Consider the following 24216-nt stretch of genomic DNA (forward strand, 5'->3'; position numbering starts at 1 on the left):
AATCTTATTTCTTCAACTATAGCTATAAACACACACATACACGGAATATTCCACTGATTGTAATGTGTGCCTTTAGACGTCATTGTATTCTATACACTAGTTCTTTAAGAAGAAGATGAAAGTGGAGTCTATAATATCTCAGAGGAGAGACTTTTCTCTGTCATCTGTAGAATGCTTTTACTTCTTGGTGTCATTTAAGAAATCCTTGGAAACCTCTCCACCTCTCCAGCTCTGTCCTGCTCTTGGTTTGAGACATAGTTTGTGGCTCTCCCTATTCCCCATGTTGGCTGCATCTCATACTCTCAGTCTGCTTTTATCTTTCAGCTCCTCTCTTCTTTGCTCTATGTTTTTCTCAGCTCAGTTTTACTCCAGATTGTCTCTGTAGGCAGCCTCAGGCCTTTTTTCTCACCCAACCATATTCAATGCCAAGTTTTTTTTTGTCATTCTGTTTTTTACTCCAACTCTCCTCTTCTCGATCTTAACTCCCTGGATTGGACACACAACCAAACACAAACAGCAACAAAAAAAGAAGGAAAACCAATTTATTAAATTTGCAATACAAACCGTATTTGTTTAACATACAAGAATTTGAAACACTTGTCAGAGCTTACAGGTAAACTCTTATCATATTTGCGAGGCTTCTGACAAGATGATTCATGCATACATTAAAAAAGAGTTAGCTGACTTGTATTGCACTGACAGCTGATACATGTTTTATTGACTGCTAGTGGTCACATATAAAACAGTCTAATGTGAAGACTTTTTCCTGCTGAGAGGTTTATAGTGTGACACTGCATGTGCGGTCGTAGAAATTAGGCTTTGCATGGCGTCCGCGGAGTCAAGCACGTCCAAGTATGTGGGATACGTTTCCACTGCAGGCAAATGCGACCCAAATCCGACATTTTGGCCCATGTGTGATCCATCTCCGACTTTTTCATGGCAATCAGAACGGCACAATTACGATCTTTTCACCCGCCAAAAAATAGGAATTGTCCCACTTCCGTATGTGGTACTAAATTTGATACGTATTTAATAGTTTTCAAAGCATTCGCAATTTGGACAGTCATATTCTCTCTGCAAAATCTGTGACAGGATACCTTTCAAATCAATCCGGTGACTCTTTTTCAAAAAAGAAACTAGTGACAAAACATTTTCTGGTGATACTAGAGAACCTCACATGAAAGCATTTGTCCTGCTGTAGGCTCCTCCCTTCCCAATACGCTTAGAACTGGTTCTCTCGCAGAAGTCCGCCACTTTAGCTGAAGTCAGAACAAGTGACATTCACCTCCGAGTACAGAGATCAAATGAATCACACACTTGTGAAAAAGCTGCTGGCTGATCCCTTAAAGGCCATTGCCTCAGTTTTGTTTTTTAATTTTTTACATATCGATGAACAGTTGTTTTTGCCATTCGTTTATTTTTGGTTTGTTTAGATTATTAATGTAGTGGTATACAAAAGAGTGAAAAAAATATATATATTTTTTATGTTTTGCTGTGACATCCATTGGGCTCTTACGTAAAAAGCAGTACAAAGAAAAGTAAACTAAAACAACTCAAATTATAAATTAAAACATTCCTAACATTAACCTCTTTCTCCAACAGTGACCATTACAGTTATGACTTTGTGACTTGTGATTGCTACGAAGCACTGAGTGTTTTTAGGACCAACGTGAAGATCAGGAGCATTGAGCCGCATGATGAGTAAAACAGAACTTTAATACTTAAGCAATTGCCAAACTTACAAAAATGTAGGATACGGAAACATGCTTCGAGTGGGTAACCAACAGTATGGTCCAGTAACAAGAACAGAAAACCCGGGAGTCTAAATACTGAGGAAGGGTGAAGAATGGACCAATAAACATAAGGAACTAATCAGAACACAGAACAACTGGTGGAAGAGGGAATGCAGGCAACTTAAGGAGGGTGGTAAATTAACACTAATATGCAAAGAATCCAGGGGTATAACAAATCATCCAAGTGGACAGAAATCAGTAAACAATGGAACTTTCTCTGCACTGCCATGTTCTTCATTTGCTTTATTTCAGTTCATTCATGTTTCATCATTTATTCTTGTGTTTAGATTACGTTCTTGAATTCTTGTGTTCAATGTTTTAGTTTGTATATCCTTGTAGATTTGTTTCCTCCCTGTTTGTTTTTTAGATAGTCCGATGGTTATTTCCGTTCACTAGATGTTTTGTTATTTCCCTGGATTCCTTCTCATCTGTGTTAATTAGACACCCTCCTTCAGTATTCTGCATTCTCTCTTCCACCAGTTGTTGCTGATTGTGTTCTGATTAGCTTCTAGTGTTCATTGGTCAATTATCCACCCTATCTCGGTATTTATACTGGTTTTCATTGTTCTCCACTGGTTCCTCCTGGTTACTACATCTTCTATATCCTTAGACCTGCCTGTGTTTTCTTGTCCTGCCTGCACCTGTAAGTTTACCCGTCCTTATCATTAACAGCATTTATTATCTGCTCACCATGCTGCTTCCTTGCTCTTGCCTGCAACTACCTCACTCACCATGACAGGCATTGTGCAGTTTAAATGTAAATGTAGCAGCTTTGCTTTGAAAAAGAAATGAAACATTTCAAACTCTAACCTGAGCACTTAGAAATTGCAAAGTGGCAATACTATACATTTTATCTTTTTAGTTCACTATAAAGTTGGAGTGTAGGTGAAGGCCATCTCATTTACCTGTTTCTTTTTTTTTTTCCTTTTCTACACTATCTTTCCTTTAGTATTCACTTACGTTACAAGACTTGAAATGTGACCCACCGCTCTGCAATCAACAGACTGCAAAAGTCAAACTGGGTATTTCACAGTGCCATGTCTCTGTCTTTTCTTTATCCTCCTTCCCTAAATCTCTTCCTGCTTCACAGTGGAACACTTCCAGCATTCACCCATAAGGCTATACACACCGTGGAATGCATGCAAGGAACATCCACAAAGGACTATTTCGGAAAAATAGATGTTTCCGCCTCTGCAGGTCACCTGGGCGCTTATGTGATGACCACCTGCCCGAGCATCTGTCAGCCTTTTTAACTGCTCTGCAGTGCTCTCAATGTACTGCTAGAACCATTTTCCATAAATTTCTTTGCACTATCAATAACTTCAATCTGCATTGAGTTTTTTAAGCTTATCAATATAAATGGCTCTCTACAGCCTTTGTGAATGTGATGTAAGGTTTTTTTTACACAAATGTAAAGCACAGGTAAAGATTTCTGGCTGATGGACCCATAAGCAGGGGCTTTTATTGAAGTATCATATTGAGAAGAACAAGCATGAAAAACATCTAATGCACCTCATCTCTAACTGTAATTTTCCTTTTAGTTTGTACTCATTCACACACAAGGTCAATCTTCCTCTCATAAGTCTTATTCATAGCACCAGGGGCTCTGCTCATCATGTCTGCATGACCTTGTTTACTTATATCAGACAAGGTCTGGCATTCATGCTGAACATTAACAGTTTGACTCTATTATGGATGCTTCACAGCACAAAATGGAAACGAAACTGTCGCTATTAAAAAGTAAAACTTGTATATTTCTTTAATAAAAAATAAGATTCTTCTAGTAATTGCTGAAAAGGTGTTTTGTACATTTTTTTACCAGAGTGGCCAACACAACCACATTGGTTGATTTACAACAAATCATTTCAATGTATTAATAGCATTTTTACAATAGACTTTTACTGAACTTAATTTTTATTTTACTTTATTCAATGTCAGATTAACATCCTTACCAAGATGCACAGAATAACTTCTGTATTAAATTAAATGTTTTATATGAAGGTGTTTCTTGTGATCCCATATCTCATTGAAATGATCTGCATTGAAAAGGTTAAATTAAAAAAAGGAACATGGAATAGCTTCTAGATTTGCTAAATTTGCATATTTTAAGACGATTTCACAGTGAAACATGCGCACGAGTTAAATCTGTGCAGAAGGGGACAGTTTTGTCCAGTTTTTATCTGCACATTCAACATACTGCTTACACAGGGTCAGAATTATTCATACCCTTGGCTGAGGCAGATTACAAGCAACATGTTTCTTGTGACTTAAGGTTATATCTTCATACCCCAGCCAACACAAAGTAGTGCTTACATGAGAATTGGAAGGAAAAGGATAAATGGTTTTCAAAATATTTTTCCATATGTGGACACGTGTGGTGTGCATTTGTATTCTGCCTAGATTACTTTGATCCCCCTTAATAAAATCAAGTACAACTAGATCACTCCAGGTGTCTCCTAATCTGTAAATAGTGACCTGTTTGTAATTTCCTCTCAGTATGAATGTAGCTGTTCTGTGAATGCCTCCAAGGCTTGTTAGAGAACTCCAGTGAACAAACAGCTTCATGAAGACCAAGGATCACAGAAGACAGGTTAGCGAAATTGTTGTGGAGAAATTAAAAGCAGGGTTAGATAATATCCCTAGTTTGGAAAATCTCAAATGTAGAGTATGGGACATATGTAAATGTACTAAGACATGGTTCTTTTATCTAAACTTACACACCAGGCAAGAAGGGCATTAATCAGAGATGTAGACAAGAAGTGCTTGGAAACCCTTGAGGAGCTGCAGCGATCCACCGCTGAAGTGTAAGAATTTGTCCTTAGCTTTTTGTTCTGCTACAAATCTGGGATTTAAAACAAATGGATGAATAAAAAATCTAGAATTTTGCCTCAAGCCATGCAAGTTTAGATGAGACCAAAACTATAAATGCACATTACACTTTTCAAATATTTCTTTGTTTCGTTTTCTTTTTATTTACAATGATGCCCTACTTTTTGTTGGCCTTTCAGAAAGAGGGGACTATGTATCCCATCTTGCCTTGGAACACCTTGGGATTCCTCCGAATAAACTGGAGTGCGCCACCGTGGAGATGGATGTCTGGGTTTGTCTCTTGGAAGTGTTACCCCTGTGCCTGGATTTCAGATAACCGGAAGATGGATGTTTGAATGGGTATATGAAATATTAAACATAATTAAAATTCAAAATAAAGTCACATTTGGAAATATGACATAAACAATAATTTATGCCATTTAGCTTTTGTCTGTTTAAATCTTTGTTGTTTAAGGGTACAAACACATTTTGTCAGTAAATTCAATCACCACCTTGTTATATAAAACATACTTAGAAGTATTTATTGATGTACCATGTATGTGATGCAGAATTATTGCTCTCAGCTCCCTGAATTGCTGTATTTCCCCTGGCTGGTGACATTATCCAGTGCTGTTAATCCATCTCTGATCATTTGGAGATTCAGATGACTCATGAAGTGAAGTGCTCTGCATCTTCACTGAATTTAAATTTAGACATATTGATGCCATAGTTTATCACAAGGTAGCAGATATTGCAAAACCAACCTTGAGACGTCTGCTTTTTAAAAATCTACTACGGAGCCAGCAGCTGATTGGGACGAACAATAAATATCTTGTCAGGGGTCTTAAATGTCACAGCACACAAACAAATGGTGTTACGGAGACTAACTCAGCCAGGCTGCTGCCATATTCTGTCTACTAAATCTTTATCCTGATCTGGGGAGGAATATTGTATGCAGAAATAGTAAATTCATTCTCTAATCATTCCAATTTAAATCTTTAGACTACCATACAGGCACACAAGTTCATTCTGGTATCAATTTGCAATCAGAGGCATGATGTACTTGTCCGAGCTACCGCACCCTGTTGGCGGTCAGACGCCTTGGAGCTCCACCGGTACTTGGACCCCGGAAACAGTCACCACTTCTATCTAAAGACTCTTAAAGGAACGACTCTCAACCAGTTTCTAACTTTTAGCTCTTTTTAATCTAAGTTAAGGCAGATTAATGATTACAGAGATCAGCGCTGAGGCTCCCGTCTCGGACCGTCGTTGTCTGTTAGAGGATGACGAAGAGCCTCGATAGAAGGTCACATGTAGTTTTATATCGTGCACTCCAATGCAATGGATGTGGATTCCCACAGTAATTATCAGTAGATTATGTGTCACCATTGTGGTGTCTATCTGTTAGGTTGTGTAGTAGTGGGTGTCCATCCTTAATCTAAGTGTGCTGTAGGTTTCTAATCAAACCAGTTATACCGGCTGCTCCACTATCTACCCCAGTGTCCCAGCTTCAGGTCATTTATGACAAACCTTGGGCCATTTATCCTTGTACTGTGTGACTATGAGCATTCTTATCAGATTGTAACAAAAGGGAAACATTAGAACTTATATTTTATTTCACTATATTATAAAAGGGAAAAACAGCTATGAATAATATTAATAAAGGTTATTCCTAACAACCCCCCTGATGAGGTGTCATTTAAAGGCACCTCATTAATTTAGATCAGTTAACCACCTAGGCACTAGGTAGTGGACTACCTAGTGCCCACCCCCCGAAACAATCATTCAACCCTGTATGTGTGTGTTAAACCTATATATGACCAGGAAATCTCCTTCCAGCTGTCACGTGGTTCCTCCCCCCCGAAGGAAGAATGCCATCTCTCCGGTAGACCCCTGGTTGTGTCTAAGAATCAGTTGATACACCTAGTGGAGACAAGTCTAACCCCATCAAACCTGTATGTGTATGATTTAGAGAAAAGAGAGAGAAAGGACAACAGCCAGAAGCACAGCAGAAAATTATGCCTGACATCATGTGAATTAGTTAATGTAGACCCTAAGTGTTGTCTTCGTCCATCTTCTCTGCCCCCTGAGCAACATCCCTAGGCGTCCTTTGGCAGGTTCAGCTACCTGAAAAGGTGAGTCTTCAAATGGAGTATAGAATCATATGTTCATACGGGGCAGATTACACCCAATTGTAGGTAATTAGGAACTACTATCATTATCATTAAAGCAGGCCACATAGTGGCTTAATCATATGGATCTTAGTCAAAAATATTTCATTATAATCAAAAACAATGTACCTGTTTAGCACAATTAGAAACCTTTTCACTTTAAAGCAGCCTCCATTTATTACTTAACACGTCCTAAAAATCAACCTATGGAGAGATGAACACATAACTAAAAATAACCTGCGGGGTCCTATTAATGCTTACATTCATGACATGTGCTTAACTAATTTCATTTAATCAATCTGTCATTAACTCATCTGATTATCTGTACAGCATTCATACCATTAAATCAAATATTCTGATTCCTTTAATATCAACATTATTCATTAAGTCACAGAAATCACTGTAAAGGATATCGGGTCAGACGGCAGCCCCCATTCTCACTTTTTCCTCTGTCAATCTAGTGACCCTGATCATGCCCCCCTCTTTCTTACACCCTTGATTTGAGGGGCCCGACCCCTTAACTATTGGCATCTGACAGGCGGTTGGCACTCCCGGACCCCCTGAGTCCATGAAGCCCATGGTTGTAGTTATTCCCCTAAGGATGAGAGCCTGAAGGGTGTCATCCTCTTGTATCAGTTTATCTTTGACTATGTGTTGCATCTTATGTGAAATCAACAGTTATGTTGTGTAAGCTGTAGCAGTGAGTGGTGCGGCAGATGAGCAACAAGGGCAGCAAAAAGATGATTAGAAAAGCCCACATAATCATACATCCATAACAATCCCCCTGTTGAGGTGGGAAAAACCCACCGGACATCAATCAATGTGTGCATATGGACCTAAGCTAAAGTATGGGAGGCAGTTCCTACCGTCCGTCGCGTAACTCCGGCCCACCAAACGGAGTACCATCTCTCTGGTAACTGCCTGCAGCCCTCAGTGTTTGCACCCCCTCTGTTTCCCATAGAACAGACCTATGCTGATGTGTGTCTGAAATTTAAATAATTAAAATATCGCAAATAGAATATAATGCCCTGTTGAAAAATTTAAAACAACAAAAATAATAAAAAGCTAGAAGCACAGCGGAAATGAGCAGCACAATGTGTATCAGTATATTGTAGGCCCTGAGTCATAAACCCTGTTCAATTATCTATTGCAGTTGTCTGGTCCTCCTCCTCCTAGCACAGTATCATAATTTCTCCAGCACTTTGTTTTGGTTCCATGGGATCCACATCATCACTTGTGCTTAAATATTCAGTGGACAACATCAGTGTGTGCTCTGGCACCACATCCATTTGATATTCTGGTAATCTCAAATCTCTAATATCACTGCAACCAATCGCACGATCAATACACCTGAGGATGAGAGCTCGAATACACGTTGCACAACAGTATACATAAACTGAGATCACCACAACACTCAATGAAGTGAATATACTCACCAGTAGGTTTCCCCATTTTCCAAACCACGTCTCAAACATTTTTGTGAATTGTTCATCGATTCCTGAATGCGATTTTAATTCAATGGATACTGATTACAATCCTTTTAGGGCCTTCGTTAGAGATCCATCAGGTGCTGTATTTTTTTATTGGGAATAAAAGAACAACAAGCCTCTCCAAAAACATCACACAACCATTATTTTTTTCCTTTTTGCTAGGATCATATCCACAGCTATTGTAATTTGACAAGAAATAATTTCAACATCCCGTTCACACAGCCTTCAGCTGTCTCTCCTGTTTTGCCGTGGTGTCATTTAAAAAGATTAGAATCGGTTCTAACAGGAAGCAGTTTGTATTTTAGCAGACATATCAAATTCAAAAACACATTTTCTGAAAGGTTCCCCCTGACGAAATAGGCCAATCGGTGTTAAGGCGTCCTGGAGGGAGAGGCAAACCAGGGCACAGCTTTCCTGTCCAGTCAATAGCAATTATTACTAATTATTAAGGCAATTATTCCCCATAAATCAGTTCTGTTCAGCAGTAAATAAACTTTCAAGGCCTTGTATCAAGTTCATTTACAATCTAAGTTGCAAACAACATCATCCATAAATAAATAACCCAGAAGCAAGTGGGAAGTTATAATTTCTATTTATGAAGTTATTCGAATTGATCAAATAGTTAAACACTCCTTTAACCCTTCATGCAACTTATTCCACAATTTCCCACATTCACACATTATTCATTATTCACACAGTTTTACCTTAGAAATCCTTCTCACCTGTGATTTTTGATTTTGTGTCCTTATTTCAAATTTACCGGGACATACTCTTTCAAGCTTTAACCCAACAAATAGAATTTTTATTGTTTAATCTTTATCACGTTCCCTCTGTTGAAGTAACTCACAATTTATGAAACACGTTCCACATAATTGTATTCTGTTAGTTGAAAGCAAAGAGATGAGTTAATCTTACCATTTGACGTTATGGTTACTGGAATAAATTAATTTAGTTTCACAAGCACATTTCTGATGTGTTACCTGGAAATGAAATGTTAAGTCAAAAGATGTCCAATCAAACCTATTCGTATGTTCTTCCTCAGGTGCTTTCTGATTTCTCTGAGGTTTCCTTCGGAGTATGGGTCTCCCTTCCTGCTATATGATCTGCTTACTTTAGTTTTGCCCTCACCCAGAGTTCCATTTGTTTCTCCTGTTGGTTCTTTGGTTAGAGCCTCCTGTGTGTTATGAGACAAAAACTTCACAGCGGATTAAAATCTTTTAACATGTCAGTTGTTCTCTCTGTGAATCCAGACTGGGTTCACACCCTGACTGAAGAGAGGAGGTGAACGGTCAGGGCATGGTTATTCCTGCCAGCAGCTGATGGGGAGTTAAACCCATGAGCTCAGTGGGTGATGATCTGATGTAAAACATCACCAAGGGCAGTGCATCCAGCCACTTCATTTTTGTATCAGCACAAACTTTAGCCAATCGTTTTTTAATTGTGTGATCAGCTCTCTCAGCCGATCTCGTGAAAGTGTCAAGCACATCTCTACATCCTTTCACTCTGTTGTCAGAACCCATAAAATCAATAACAGTTTCCTTTAGGGCTTGTTGGGAACAGGAAATGCGCCAATACCTGTTTTCATGAGAATCTTATATGTAGATAATATAATAGTCATCTTCTCACCTTTAACCAAAAATCATATTTACATTGTAACCCTGTTAGTTGCTACTTTATTGTTTGTTAACTAATGGCCAATGTTAGATATGTTGAAACTGTTATTTTCCAAAATAATTTTTTGAAATCATCCCCAGAACAAAGTATCTGCATCATTTACCATGAAGGTGTCCAGTGTTTTGGACAACCTACTTTTCAAGCGCGTTGATAATTTGATTGTATCTACCTAAATTAGACCTTTAGGGTCCTTCCCCATAACCTCTACCCCCAATACTAGATAAAAGTAATTTGCATATTCTGTACAACCTTAACCATAGCATTGTTTAGTTATCCATTCCTGTTAAACATTTGATCACTATAAACAGTCCTTTTTTCCCCAATATATCCATTTCCATTTTTCCATCCTATGATTATTATTATTATTATTTATTTTTGTTTTGTCTGAAGTTTAAAGGTTAGTCAGACAAACATATGAGACAAACATTGAAACAGAAATTTAGACAAACACTTAAGACACACAACACACGCCGGCTTCAGCCTCCCCTCTTAAGGAAGTTTGGGTGGCCAAATCGTTTACCATCAGAGTATTCAACCAGAACCCTTTGGCAGAATGACAGGTTCTATTTGGTTCTGTTTGCATCCCAAAGAGAATTTAGATCCAATTTCACCTCAAGAAAATCTATAAGAAATTTAAGTTTTCACCCTCTGAAACTAAAACTCAGAACATTGTTTCAACTTGCGAGCATCTGAACACATATAGTGAACACCGACATTAGAGAAAAACAAATGAAAAACAAAACCCGGTGCACTCCAAAACGTTCATTAGTTGTCCGAACACAACTATGAATCAAAACCCAAAACATATAATGAGCTCACAGAAACTAAAACATATCATTCGATCCATGAACCTTTCACTTATGTGGCCCACATCATTCATCATTCATACCTTGGGCCTTCATTTATTCCTGTCACACTCTTCTCAACCCCACGTTTTCAACCCTCAAACACAATCTTTGGATTACTGTTGTTCCTGAATCCCAGAGATTTCATGTTCTAAGTAATAATGTATCAATGGACCCATTTGTCAGGCTGCTCTCAGCCACCTTTTCAGGCCTTCTTCACCTAGGAGAAAAATAAATGTTTAGGGTTATCGCTCACATCATCAGGCAATATAGTGGAACGACTCTTCATCAACCTTTCCAGAGAAATCATGAGTATTGTGACCGACAATGCCTGAAAATAAACAGTTTGATCATACAGCCATCTCAGTACAACAAATTAACACAAACAAGAAGTCACAAACTTGGATAGTGAAATCAGCATTTTTCTCTCTTTCACCATCTTCATTTCACAACACATAATCATATTTGTACATTGTTATTTCCGTTATTATTATATACAAAGAAGACAAAAATAACCTACATTGCAGTCTTGCTGTGTACCAGCTTATTAAGGAGTAAATGAAGATAAAAAGCAAATAGATTAGTTATAAACAGAATCATTTCGTTCAGAAAAAGGAAAGTATAGCCTACCTTTGTAGCACCTGGTGGTCTGACACAAAAACTATGGATACTTGGCCTCTTGTCACCCTTTTTGTAGCATCAAGTAGTGAAAGTTGAAAAATTAATTTGTACTTTTGTCTACCACAATAAACCTATTTATGCATAAATAATGACTGTGGCATCTAAACATTATAAACGTTTTCAGTCCAACTTTCCTTTCATTTTCTTATCCATCCTTCTATTCTTACCTCTGTTATTTGATTTTGCATCACTGCAATGCCCCTCCTTATGCACAGAGTGCCTTGTTGCTGAAAAGTGCTATATAAATAAATTTGACTTGACATAAATCGGTATCTATAATTTGCCTGGCATTTTATTGTTTTTAATTCCATCAATTAAATCAACTGTGTCATTTAATGCAACTACCACTTTTGGTGAAAACCAAGTTTTAATATATATGACATTAATTTTAATCTTGTCAGAAGGCGATGGTAGATTTATTCTTTTCAAATTATGTAAAGTTAACAGCATTTTCCTCCTGCTGTAAGTATTAAATGAGTGAAAGTTTTTCCAAGTTTAATCACTGCAGTTAATTGTTGTAAAGTTTTCGACAAATTATCTTTTGGAGTCAGATAAAATCTGAGTCTAACTGGTTGAGTTAAAATCCTAAATGTAATATTGTTCGAAAGCCTGTTGCCTTAAAACTGTCACATTATCGTTCTGAGAATGTTTTTCCCTTCCAGCTCGTAAAAGAGTTTTCCCCCAACTGGTGCAGCCAATCTAGAACATGCTGATGTTATTTATGGTCTTGGCACAGACAGTAATCTTCATCCCCTCAAACTTTGAAATGCTCCGTATTTAGAAATACTTAATCCAATTTAATTCACAATATGGCCTGAGAAATACTGATCAGTTATCTTTTTGTGTTTAAATCAAGAATTAGGAAAAATTAGACGTTTTGCATTTCGGTTTAAAGCTTCATCAGCTTGGAATACTTTGCCTCAATCACTTGCTGTATTACTGTTATTCATAGATCTAAGCTGTCTTTACTTACTTTATTTTAAAACATATTTTTCTTGCATTCAGTAAGAGTAAGGTTCATTTATTCTGGACTTAATCCTCACAGAGATGTGCACAGGAACTCTACATCTGTATGTGTTGTCTTATTTTGTGTCTTGATGTTAAGTCTATGTGCCATGCAGTTGCTATGCTGGTGGTTGTGAAAGTGTACGTGACTATGTGGTTGTGAGAGTGTGTGTTTGTGGGTCCTCGAGAATGTTGTGGGTATTTCTGTGTGATTTTTTTCACATGTGTTTGATACGTTTTACTGTTGTTTATCTTCTGTTCTGCAAGGACCCTGTCAAAAAATGAGATGGTGCATCTCAAGGGGTTGCCCTTGAAATAATCAGCTGTCAATGCTGACAATTATACTTTTTATTTCTTTCCATACATAATATGTGCCATGATAGGGTTAAATAAAGTCAAAATCAGTTGAAGTCGAAGTCGAAGGACATTGGGTCTGCCCAGCAAATGTTCCTGTTTGGCCCTGTTAAAGCTGCTCCCTCGTAATCATCTGGTTCTATAACAATTTTTGTGGTATTCATCAGCAAGATTATAATGGCTCTGAATGTTCTATTCTAATCTAGCTTTATTTAGATCTATCTATATTTTCTAATGCTGTAAGTTGTTATGATATTTAAGAGTCAGAGTATTGTGTTCATTTAATTGTGAATTTAAGTATTAAATCTGAACCATAGATACCATTTTTTTTAAATCTGGTTCAATTACATTTAACTGTAACTGAGTCTTGTGGAAAAAACGTATCCGTTTAGAAGGCTTAATGAAATTGATGAACACAAAAATGAAAGGCATGCTATGGCTTATACTCTTAGTTTGTCTTACCCAGTTTTATAAACAAACTGTACAGTTTCATTCAGCTATAAATTATACTTTATATTTATTTCATGTAACTAAAGTTTGTTTCAATTAACTCAAGTTGTCTCCATTTCAGTCCAGTCCAGTAATTCTGTTAAGGTGCATTTCATCTTGTGTTAAATTTGAGTCTAATTTGATCATTCTGACTGGAAAAAGTCAAACCATCTATTAAAATCATGTTTTGAGGTGAGAGATTGTCCCTTTCTGGCACTTCTTTTCATGTTATCATAAAGAACTGACCTAATATTATTATGGTGCTTCTGGATCAGACCTGCTCTTGAGGTCTCTAATTATTATTGTGACACCTTATTTAATAAATAACACTGAGTGTCAGATAGTTTAAAATGTTTTTACCTTTCAAGCAGGCGGTCCATGTTTGACTGCTTCTCCAGACCTAAAAACTCAAAATTCCAATTAGTTTCATATCAGAAAACAATTTAAATTAAATGTACCCTGCCACATATGCCCTAATTTTTTACATAACATGAAACAGACATTCATTTCACAAAAACAGACAGACAAAATGGACGAACATTGGCCACATAAAGTACCCTGTAAATACAGCATTTTAAAGTGGAACCACTTTGTGTTTGTGTCACTTAATGTTAAAAATTAATTCTTACCCTTTTCTGGTGAGTCGACAATTATTTCCGGGACCCAAACAAGCTCCATCAAACTGTTGTTTTAAGTTGTTAAAGCGTTTTTGTGGTTGAAACTTGCTAATTTATTTCTCCTCCCTGTCTCCAAGCATTGCTCCAAGAGAACGAGCAGGGAGCTCATTTTCTAGTGACGTCTCAGTTATTCTCTCACTTCACACACACGTTCACACACTCTGGCCAACCAGGCGGTACAGCACCATTTCCTGGTCCACATGAGAGCTTGTTTCATTATTCAATTCAATTCAATTCAAAGATACTTTATTGAACCCCGAGGGGAAATTAGAATTCCAGTACAACCCATCCAAACATACATCATGACACAAGACAAGGGGGGACGGGTCATTGAGGCTTTGCTGCCCACTCACAGGCGCTGCCCTTGCTAGATGAGAAAAGAGGCCACATTAGGTAAGTAGAGGGAAAAAAAATCATATTTCACACTTCATCCTTAGCAGGATACAGTTTGAGATTGCAAAAAACCTCTGCACAAAGAAGCAACAAGTTTACAAAACATCATGCCGAGAACGGTGAAGGTGGTGTGAGGGGGTGCATGTGTGTGTGTGCAAGTGAGTGTGTGCCAGTAAGTCCATGAAGCACTGTCCCAGAGGCCATTGTCCTTGATGGTACGTTGGAATGTTCATCAAACGGCCACAAAGTTTGTAGCAGGTCCACAGATGTCCTCAGGGAAGGGAGGGGGCAGAGGGAGCAGAGCGTCATTATCTCTCAGACACCAAAGCTTATCACAGCAGGGTTTATTCAGTGAGCTAGGGTGTGTTAGCTTAGCAGGTAGCAGTCAAGGTCCGTCAGTGTAATGTGTCCCCTGTCACTTCAGTCTGCTCACTGTTATTGACTCACACACATCCACACTGGCCAATTGATGTTACACTTTTATATTTATACAGCTGTTTATTCAAAAAGGAGCCAGCTTCTTTTAAATTTATCTTACAGAAAAATTAGAGAACTATCAAAACTCAAGACGCGTTTTGTGTTCTTTAAGAGAACCGCAGGACCTTTAAACCATGCCGAGGATGCGCATCTATCTCTGCGTGTTTTACTCAGAAGGAAGTAAGCCGCTTTAAGTACTTTTAGGAAGTCCAAGGAGCTATCGAAACCTAATACTTCCCCTCGGTAGTATCTTTTGACCGTTCTTATGGAACCGTCTGGACCCGACCGACCCTAACCGAGTTTGCGTGCCTCATTCAGTGGTTCGCTTTCATATTGTGTGCGAGGGAAAACTATCTTCCCTTGCATGCGATAAAGGAACTTTAAACCTACACCCTTAGATTTTACCCTAAGTTTGGAAGAGTGTACCGTTCTTCCCAGGCTGTCACCGTTAAAATCGCACCGCTTATTAAGGCATCTTATCACTTATTACTGCGTACGCAGCAATTATTCTGAACCATTTCTCTGCCTCCAAGAATTACAAAAACAGCTCCATCAGAACTAACAACACAGCCAGAGTGTTTTTACAGGAAAAACGCTTGAGATTTTTAATAGGAATCTCCTACCTTTTGGTTTGCGGCCGCTGCTGTGATGCGTTGTCCTTTTGTGGCAACCCTATCCTATCCAAAAGTGGTTTCCGCTTCCGGGGCTCGGGCAGAAACACCAATTTGTCCGAGCTACCGCACCCTGTTGGCGGTCAGACACCTCGGAGCTCCACCGGTACTTGGACCCCGGAAACAGTCACCACTTCTATCTAAAGACTCTTAAAGGAACGACTCTAAACCAGTTTCTAACTTTTAGCTCTTTTTCATCTAAGTTAAGGCAGAGGAATGATTACAGAGATCAGCGCTGAGGTTCCCGTCTCGGACCGTCGCCGTCTGTTAGAGGATGACGAAGAGCCTCGATAGAAGGTCACATATAGTTTTTATATCTGGCACTCCAATGCAATGGATGTGCACTCCCTCAGTGATTATCAGTAGACTATGTCACCATTGTGGTGTCTATCTGTTAGGTTGTGTAGTAGCGGGTGTCCATCCTTAATCTAAGTGTGCTGTAGGTTTCTAATCAACCCAGTTATAACGGCTGCTCCACTATCAAACCCAGTGTCCCAGCTTCAGGTCATTTATGACAAACCTTGTGCCATTTATCCTTGTACTGTGTGACTATGAGCATTCTTATCAGATTGTAACAAAAGGGAAACATTAGAACTTATATTTTATTTCACTATAGTATAAAAGGGAAAAACAGCCATGAGCATATTAATAAAGGTTATTCCTAACATACTCCTTTGAATATGAAGCCCTAATGCTTTAAGAGGGATGGCCTTTTTGTGTGAAAGGCACCTCCTAAGAGGCTGAACAGCACTTTGATAAGAGATGCTCAGGGCCATGCTTAAAACTCCATGTTAAAGGTTTTACTTTCTGTTTCAAGATTTCTCATTCAAACATTTTATGCCTTTATTCTGAAAGCATTCACACAAATGATAACTCCAACTCCTTAAGAAACATTTTGTTGTGAGTCCCATGTTTGTGCCATGTTTGTGCCACTGTACTTTTTAATGAACATTGTGATGCACTTTTATGGAATATTGCCCTAAAGGATTCCTGTACTCCCACATTGTGGTTTATGTGCAGTTAACGATCCATCTTTGACAGACATTTTAACAGAAATTTAAAGAAGCTGAAAGCATTTTTTCCCATGTGGTGGATGTATTGCTTCTTGATTCACATGCACACAAGTGTGAGCTTTGTGTATATATAAATGTAGTAATGAGCAGAACACAACTTGTGCTGTTTGGTCCATTATTGGATACCTGTGAACTTATAAAAAGTGGATGCTAAATAAATTTTATTTCAAATTTATTGGGGTATACCTGGATACAAAAACAGCAACATTATTGCTTTGTACTGTATCCTTCCAATAGGAACTACTGCAAATTTGATGTCAGAGAGAAGTTTAAGTGTTACGTTGGTTTTGGACTGTGAGGTGTGTACACCCCCTGTTAACTCTTCTTCTGCACAGACTAGAATTATCATCAGCCCTCGTGGCCCTTAAAACCCAGCCATGCACTTAACCACATTTATCTAGTGGCTAATTTCTATATGTAGTAGGGTGCAAGGGTGTGCATGCCCACGATGACGCAAACGCGTTGTACCCTGCACTATTGACATGGACTGCGCACACAGGTGTAAACATTTCATGCACAAATAATTTACTTCTTCATGAACAGAAGAATTGAAAATAAATATGAGTTACTTATTTATTTCCAGCATTAGACAGAGTAGCCTTAATCTATCATGCATGCTTTTGTGTCTTGAAAAGTTTATAGGTCCTAGAGTGACGGCAGACTGAATAATATGCTGGAGACTGCCTTGGCAGGAGAAGTATGATACCAGATGGACTCAGTGGCATTGTAGAAGTGCAGCAACATTGTTTATGGCTTGTATTACATATCCTGTTGAGTATTTATTTATTCAGTTCCCATGATGGTCCCCAGAAATCTGGAGTGGTTCAGTGCATGCTAGTGCAGTAACTGTGGGTGTTCCAACTGCACCAGGTCCCCAGATGTCCAGTCTGTAACCTGCAGTCACACTCCTACTCCTGATCAAAGATGAAACAGATAAGTGTCATCATCTGCAAAATTTATGAGCTTGTTACAAACTGTTGACTGAAGATGCAGCTGTATACAAGGACACTCATGTGATCTTACTCATAAAGAGACATAAAAAAAGTCAAACTTCTTAGCTTGAGCAGGAAAGGTGAGCATCATATTCTCTCTATGTTACGATTATGATCTGCATGATGAAGTCTCCTTTGTTCAGTAAAATATGAACTGATAATTTAAACTGCATTTTGGTTGTATATTTATGGTAGCTTTTTAAATATTTCCCTTTACACAAAAACCCTAATGTAAGCAGTTATCAAATCCTTTAATGCAAAAATAGAATTCATGTTTGTGTAGAATTTCAATAAGCCTCTTGCTCTTTTGGAAAATCGTCCGTTTGTCAGCTGTTAAACCTCTTCACTAACACAACAAACTCAGTCACAATGAAAACTGCCAGTCTTCTGTCCCAACAGCCAAATGACCTGCTTGTTACCATAGGTTGATTTTGACTATTTAGCAGAACCTAAGCTCCTCCAGGCTTACAGTTGCTCAGTACTGGATGGAGAGTAAAGCGATTGCCTTTATTTTCCCCTCTCTCTAAAACACAGGCCCACTCATAAATTCATCCTCTCTTCTGCAGCTGTAGATAAGACTTTGAGGTGTGATCTGTTGTTGGACACCATGGGGCTAAAATCTTATCGCAAATCTAAATCCATGTGGGTCACGTCCTGTAGCTTCCCCTCTTTCCCTCTCGCTCTTTTCATTCTATGTCTTCTTAGTGGTCTTATCTCTTATTCTCTTCTGTTTAGTAGTTTGATGTGTTGAGTCTGCTTGTGGACATCAGTAGCCCACAGTGTCATTGATATGCCTGCGACCAGTCTCAACAAATCAGGCCTTCCTGTGGGAATGACTTTGTTTAAGGTGACATGCACAACATTTCAATATGAACTGCTGTTCTCTGTTGAAATAAAGGTTTTCATTTTGTGCAATAAAAACATAACGTCACTCTGCTCATTCTCCATGTTTCAACATCTGAAATTAAGCTAGCTGCAACTTTCCATCGTCCTCCTGACTACACCCCAAATTAACCTCCTATGGCAATCAGTTTCACTTAAGTTTAACTGCATGAGTAACTTCTAGTCTACGTGTATTTGATTACTCATTGAAATGTTTCTCATGGTAAAACCTACACAACGTTTTGATTTCAAAAGTGGTGTAGTGTGTCTTGATGAAACTTTAAAGTTTCATGCATTTAAAGTTTTTTATTTTTTATTTTTATATTTTAAGATCATTGTCAACTTTTATATCAAGTGTCATACAAACAATATTTAAAATTAAAACTTTTTAGGGGCACTTTTAGTTGAAGTTATTGTACAAAGCTTGTTGGAATAACTTTATAATTATAATCTATTGACATATGTTGAGCCTATTATTAGACTGTCAAACATGAATGTCCTAAATAAGACCATAAAGCAGTGTTTGCCCTTCATGAGCACAGCCTGTTTGTTTCACTCCCATGAACACAGCATATTGTTATGGCTAGCTGCTAATTAGACACTCTTAATAGTCTCATTCATCACTATCAGAGCTGCAAACCAGATTACAGTGAGCGTATGCGTGTTTGTGGGAACATGTGTAGTTTTATTTACAAAACAAAAATCAACCCCTGCTTTTGCACAGCTCATTTGTATTATGCTTTAACACAATACGTCTGACTGTTCATATGTTCACAAACGTTTTTTTCTAGCAATATTTACCACATTAAGGCAGAATAAAACAATGGGTCAGCTGATTTCTTTAACTTTGATGCAGCGATCTAAAGTCAGCCCATGATCACACATCAAAGTTGTGCTGAAAAACACTCACTGGGCAGCATTTGATACAACAATAGGGAGAGGTAAGCAGAGTGAGATATTGATGAGAAAATATTAGAGGGAACTGAGGTGGAAAGCTGTGAAGCTGATGATACGCCCAAACTCTGAGCACCAAAATTGGATGTGACTGAATTCAAAGGAACTGAATCCTTTGAGGCGAGTGGAACGTCTCCTTTCTGTATATTCCATCATAAAGCCCAATTAGTGTGTCCACTCTGCTGAAGTAGTAGGCAAGGTAGAACTGGCGAAATAAGTGACATCAAAATTGATTTTGTGACCAAGTGGCTGAGGGCAGCTTTGTTTTTTTTTGGGGGGGTCCAATGTGCTTGTAACCAAAAAGGTCACCCCATGTTATCCCCAGCCACAGCAGGAAAACTCAGGACAAGAGCGAATACGGATATTTTTCTCCTTTTAGAGATTGGTTGCAGCGAGTGAATGTAATGACATGTAATGACATCAAGTCTAAATGAGCTCCCTTCTGTTTACCTGAAATGGTTTGCCATACGGGGTTTCATAAGGAGGATGTGGGAAAACATACAAATTCGTTTTTTGAACTTTGTTAATATTTAAATATTTTGTTACTGTGAAAATTATAGTATTATCCAAGGTCAAACAATGACTGTCACTATTTCTATGGTCAAAGGTTTTGACATTCACCAAAACTTCTTCCTTACTAAAGGTATGGTTCAGTGTTTATGGTGGCAGTTTGCATTGAGCCTAGCTTGTTAAAGCAAGCTAGAAATGCGGTTTTACTAGGTTAATCTATCCACCAATCCATCCATTTTCTATACCCGCTTCTTCTGTAACGGGTCACAGGGGAGCTGGTCCCTATTTCCAGTGGTCTATGGGCGAGAAGTGGCATACACCCTGGACAGGATGCCAGTCCATTGCAGGGCAACACAGAGACACATGAGACACACGACCATGTACACAAACACACTCACGCTTAAGGGCAATTGAGAGAGACCAATTAAGCTAAGAGTCATGTTTTTGGTATGTGGGAGGAAGCCAAAGTACCCGGAGAGGACCTGCAAACTCCATGCAGAAAGACTTTCTTTGTTTTCTTGTGGTATTCAAGATATAATAAACATTATCCAGATGAAAAACATGGAAAAAACAACAGCCATAATTTTTTTTTGTTTTCCCAAGTCTCTTTATCTACAGCATGTTTACATCCCTCTTTGACTAAGGGGTTGTAACATTGCTGTCGTCATCTGAATCAACAAATCAATTCAACCAATTATCAGTGGTGTTTCCAATGTATTTTTCAGTTTGTCCTCTAACTCAAGTTAGTGCATTGATTTAACCAAATCATGTGAGTCCTCTGTGTTTCCATGAGTCCGTTAAACTGGTCATATGTACTTAGCAACAGCCAGCATTAGGACTGATATCAGCCAGATAAATCGTGACTTTGGATTTGTGATTCTTGAACAGCTTTACTTTGTTATTCTGATGAAATTAGCAGAGAAGAATGATTGCTTCAAATGGTGAAATATGCTTGAAATCCCTCTTCTTTTGTCAACCATGGTTACCTCCAAGAAAACATGTGCTTTCATCATAACTTTACATTAAAAGGGTTTCTACAGGCAATGATATTGCTACTGGTAAGACTGCATCCAAATCAAATATTTATTGAATCATCAATAACTTCAAGGAGTATTCAAGGTGAATTCAGTTGCTGGCAGGAAAGCATCAGGCAAGAAAGTCCAGCAAGTGCAAGCAGGATCCCTGTGTAGACACATGGCAACAGGCTGCTGTGATTGTTTCTGAAAGTATAATGAGGCAGACACTTTTAGACTCTGGTGTGTTGTCAAAAAGGCCAGCAAATAATCTGATTCTGTCCAAAAAACATTAAGGACAGAATGACATTCTCCAGGACTGAACTGTAAATTCTAGGGTAAAGCAAAGAGCTTGACATCTCATTGACTGTGTACGTGAGCCACCAAGCCTGTTCACTTATTCACACTACTTTTAGCACTGAAGAAGAGGAACAGAACTCAAAAAGAAAGAAAAACATAATTTCTCACCATGAGAGGTCAATGCCATATTTTTATCCTTATGGTCCATGAGAGATCTACAATGGTAAAAACAGCAGATTTCCCCTCAGTGAATTTCTTTAAAACAAGCTTTGTTGCTGTTTCTTCTGCCTATGATCTCAGTTCTTGACATCCACAGAGAACCCTAGCAGACCCTACTATGTTGGCACTGATTACAAAATTTACGTCATAATAGCTTTGTGGTTGAGAGGACAGTAGAGTCGACTAAAAACTATGAGTTAGGCATTATGTCCTCTGACAAAGCCCCATTTAAAGAAGACAGATAATTAAGTATAGAGAAATAGACAGCATGCAAATGTAATTTTTTTCTCACCTATGTAACAAAAATCATGAAGTCCCTAAAACTGCACCACCAAATCTACATTTTGTCCAAGTTATCACAGTTATTAGTCAGAATGGTCCCTTGAAAAAATAATACAAAATATGTACCAAAATAAAATAAAAACAATGGAGACTCACTTTTGGATCAACATAATTCCATTAGAACTTGTGGTGCAGCGTCACTTTTGTTAGGCATAAAACACTGTAATGTTTGCAGACAAGCTGTCTATTGCTAAAATACACATGGCTAGATATTCAGTTGGGGAGAGACATTGAGATGATGCACAATACTAGGTTAGGTAAAAGAAAACATGTTATTTAGCTATATTCTTTTGAAAACTAAGGATTTCCATTTTTGTTGAGACAAAGCACCATTTTAGTCTAGTTTTCTTTACACAAATGAAGGCTTTTATCTAATCTTTCATCAGTGTACAATAATTCAATCCAGCTTTGACTACTTCATGTCCTGGTTTTTATGCTTGTTTCAGTCTAAGGTGCTTCTAATACTAAAAAGCATAAAAATACTCAGTTTTTTCATAAATGCAATAAAGGGTCTTATGAATATCAAAAAGTGTTTGACAGGAAGACGTAAAAACAGTTTTGTCTCTTTAAGAACTGTGAAATAGCCCTTTAGTGTAGTGTCGCTAAGAAACTACAAAGCAAATGTCGCAGCATCATTAGTCAGGTTAGTCAGTAATCGTATTTTCATAGTGTTCACAACATATTCGTATCTTGTCGGCCAGTCTGCAAACTGTTTCTTTCTCAACTGAGTCCCAAAACAACCAACTTAAACGTGGTTGAGCCTTCTTCCCTGCTCTGTAACCAATTGTTGTCGACCAGTTTGACAAGTTGTAAGCAGCTGTTCAATACAACAGGGCAATTCAGGAAGTATTTCCTTTAATAATGCAAAATAAGAGTCGTAAACATAGATTGAAAAGCCCTTATCTTCAAATCATAAAAATCAATACACCTTTAATACTCCAATATTAAAGTCAATCTAAAGTCAAACTTAAAACTGTGCACATATATTTATATTATATTGTAGATATGTTTATACTGTTTAATTTGTACTGTATTGCACCGACTATGCCAAAACAAATTCCTTGTATGTCCAAAAACGTACTTGGCAATAAAGCTTTTCTGATTCTGATTCTGATTCTGATTCTGATCCTGACATTAGCCTTAAAAACCTTCAGATTCAGGTAAAAGTAAGCCAAAATTCTAATAAATGCTTTTGAAGACCTACAGGAAATTGGGGGAACTTAAGACTATGTTAAGATATTACTACATAGTCGGAATCTCTAGCAGTAAATCATGAAACCTTTGCTAAGTATTTTAGATCTGAACATTGTAGCTTAAAATGAATAATTAAATATGCAGCACCACCCATACTTTCACCAAAAATAAACCACGTGGCAAAATTGTACCTATTTCTCACAGTGTCGACATTTCTTGCCAAGTTCTTCCATTTTTACTCTCATTTATTACCATCAAAGCTCAGCAGAACACAGTCCATTACATCCTGTGCTGCATCTTAGTGTGTGTGTGGATGTGTGCTCAGTCACAGGAGGGGCAGGGGTAGGGGTAATGGCCCATGCTAATGCCCTACCTGCTTGTAACAGTGTGTCTTATTCACTGCTCTGGCCTTACTGCCACCACCCTCAGACCAAGAGCACACACACTTATCACAGTCATCATAAAAAGTTTATCTGGTCATCTGTAACTGGAAAAGCAGTCATTAAGTTTAGCTAAAGCAGTGGCTGATGACAGATGTCATTTTGCAGTGAATTTCTAGAAAAGTGAATAAATACCTCAGAGTGGTGAATGCTTGCAGCTAGTCAAATAGAACCCTTGTTTTGATGGATTTTAGCCATTTAAAAAAACTTCATACTAAAATGTCCATACCTGTGTAATACCAGAGGTAGTGACTTGAATTTGAGACTGTGACTTGAGTCCTATACCCCTTTTCCACTGGCTCAATTTGGTCTGGCTCTGCTCCACTCGGCCCGCTTTGAGAGCGTTTCCAGTACTGTTTTTGTTTCGTACCAGTACCCAGTTTTTATTATTTCACCTCAGGTCAGATTAATGATATGTTTTTCAATGTAAATTAAAAGATGTGTCAATTCCCCTCCTTTATATCTGTTAGAGTTCTGTTAGTTTCTTTCTGTTCACCTGTTTTACCTGCTACTAGCCCCATCCAACCTCTAGATGGAACCAGACGCACGGTAGGAGCTGAGTCCACAGGTGTTCTCCATCAGCCTCATCAGGAGAGGAGCTGAAGTACCCAACGTTGCCAACACTCCAGCGCCTGACTGTTAACCTTCAGTGGTAACTCTAGCTGGCCAAGACAATTCTCCCTGTGATTATTTTCTGAGTACTTACCTTCTCGTGTCCTCCTTCCCAGGTTACCTCCAGTTCCGAGCTTCTTATCCAATCTGCGTATGC

Source organism: Girardinichthys multiradiatus, chromosome 22, assembly GCF_021462225.1.
Source record: "Girardinichthys multiradiatus isolate DD_20200921_A chromosome 22, DD_fGirMul_XY1, whole genome shotgun sequence".
Classification (NCBI taxonomy): Eukaryota; Metazoa; Chordata; class Actinopteri; order Cyprinodontiformes; family Goodeidae; genus Girardinichthys; species Girardinichthys multiradiatus.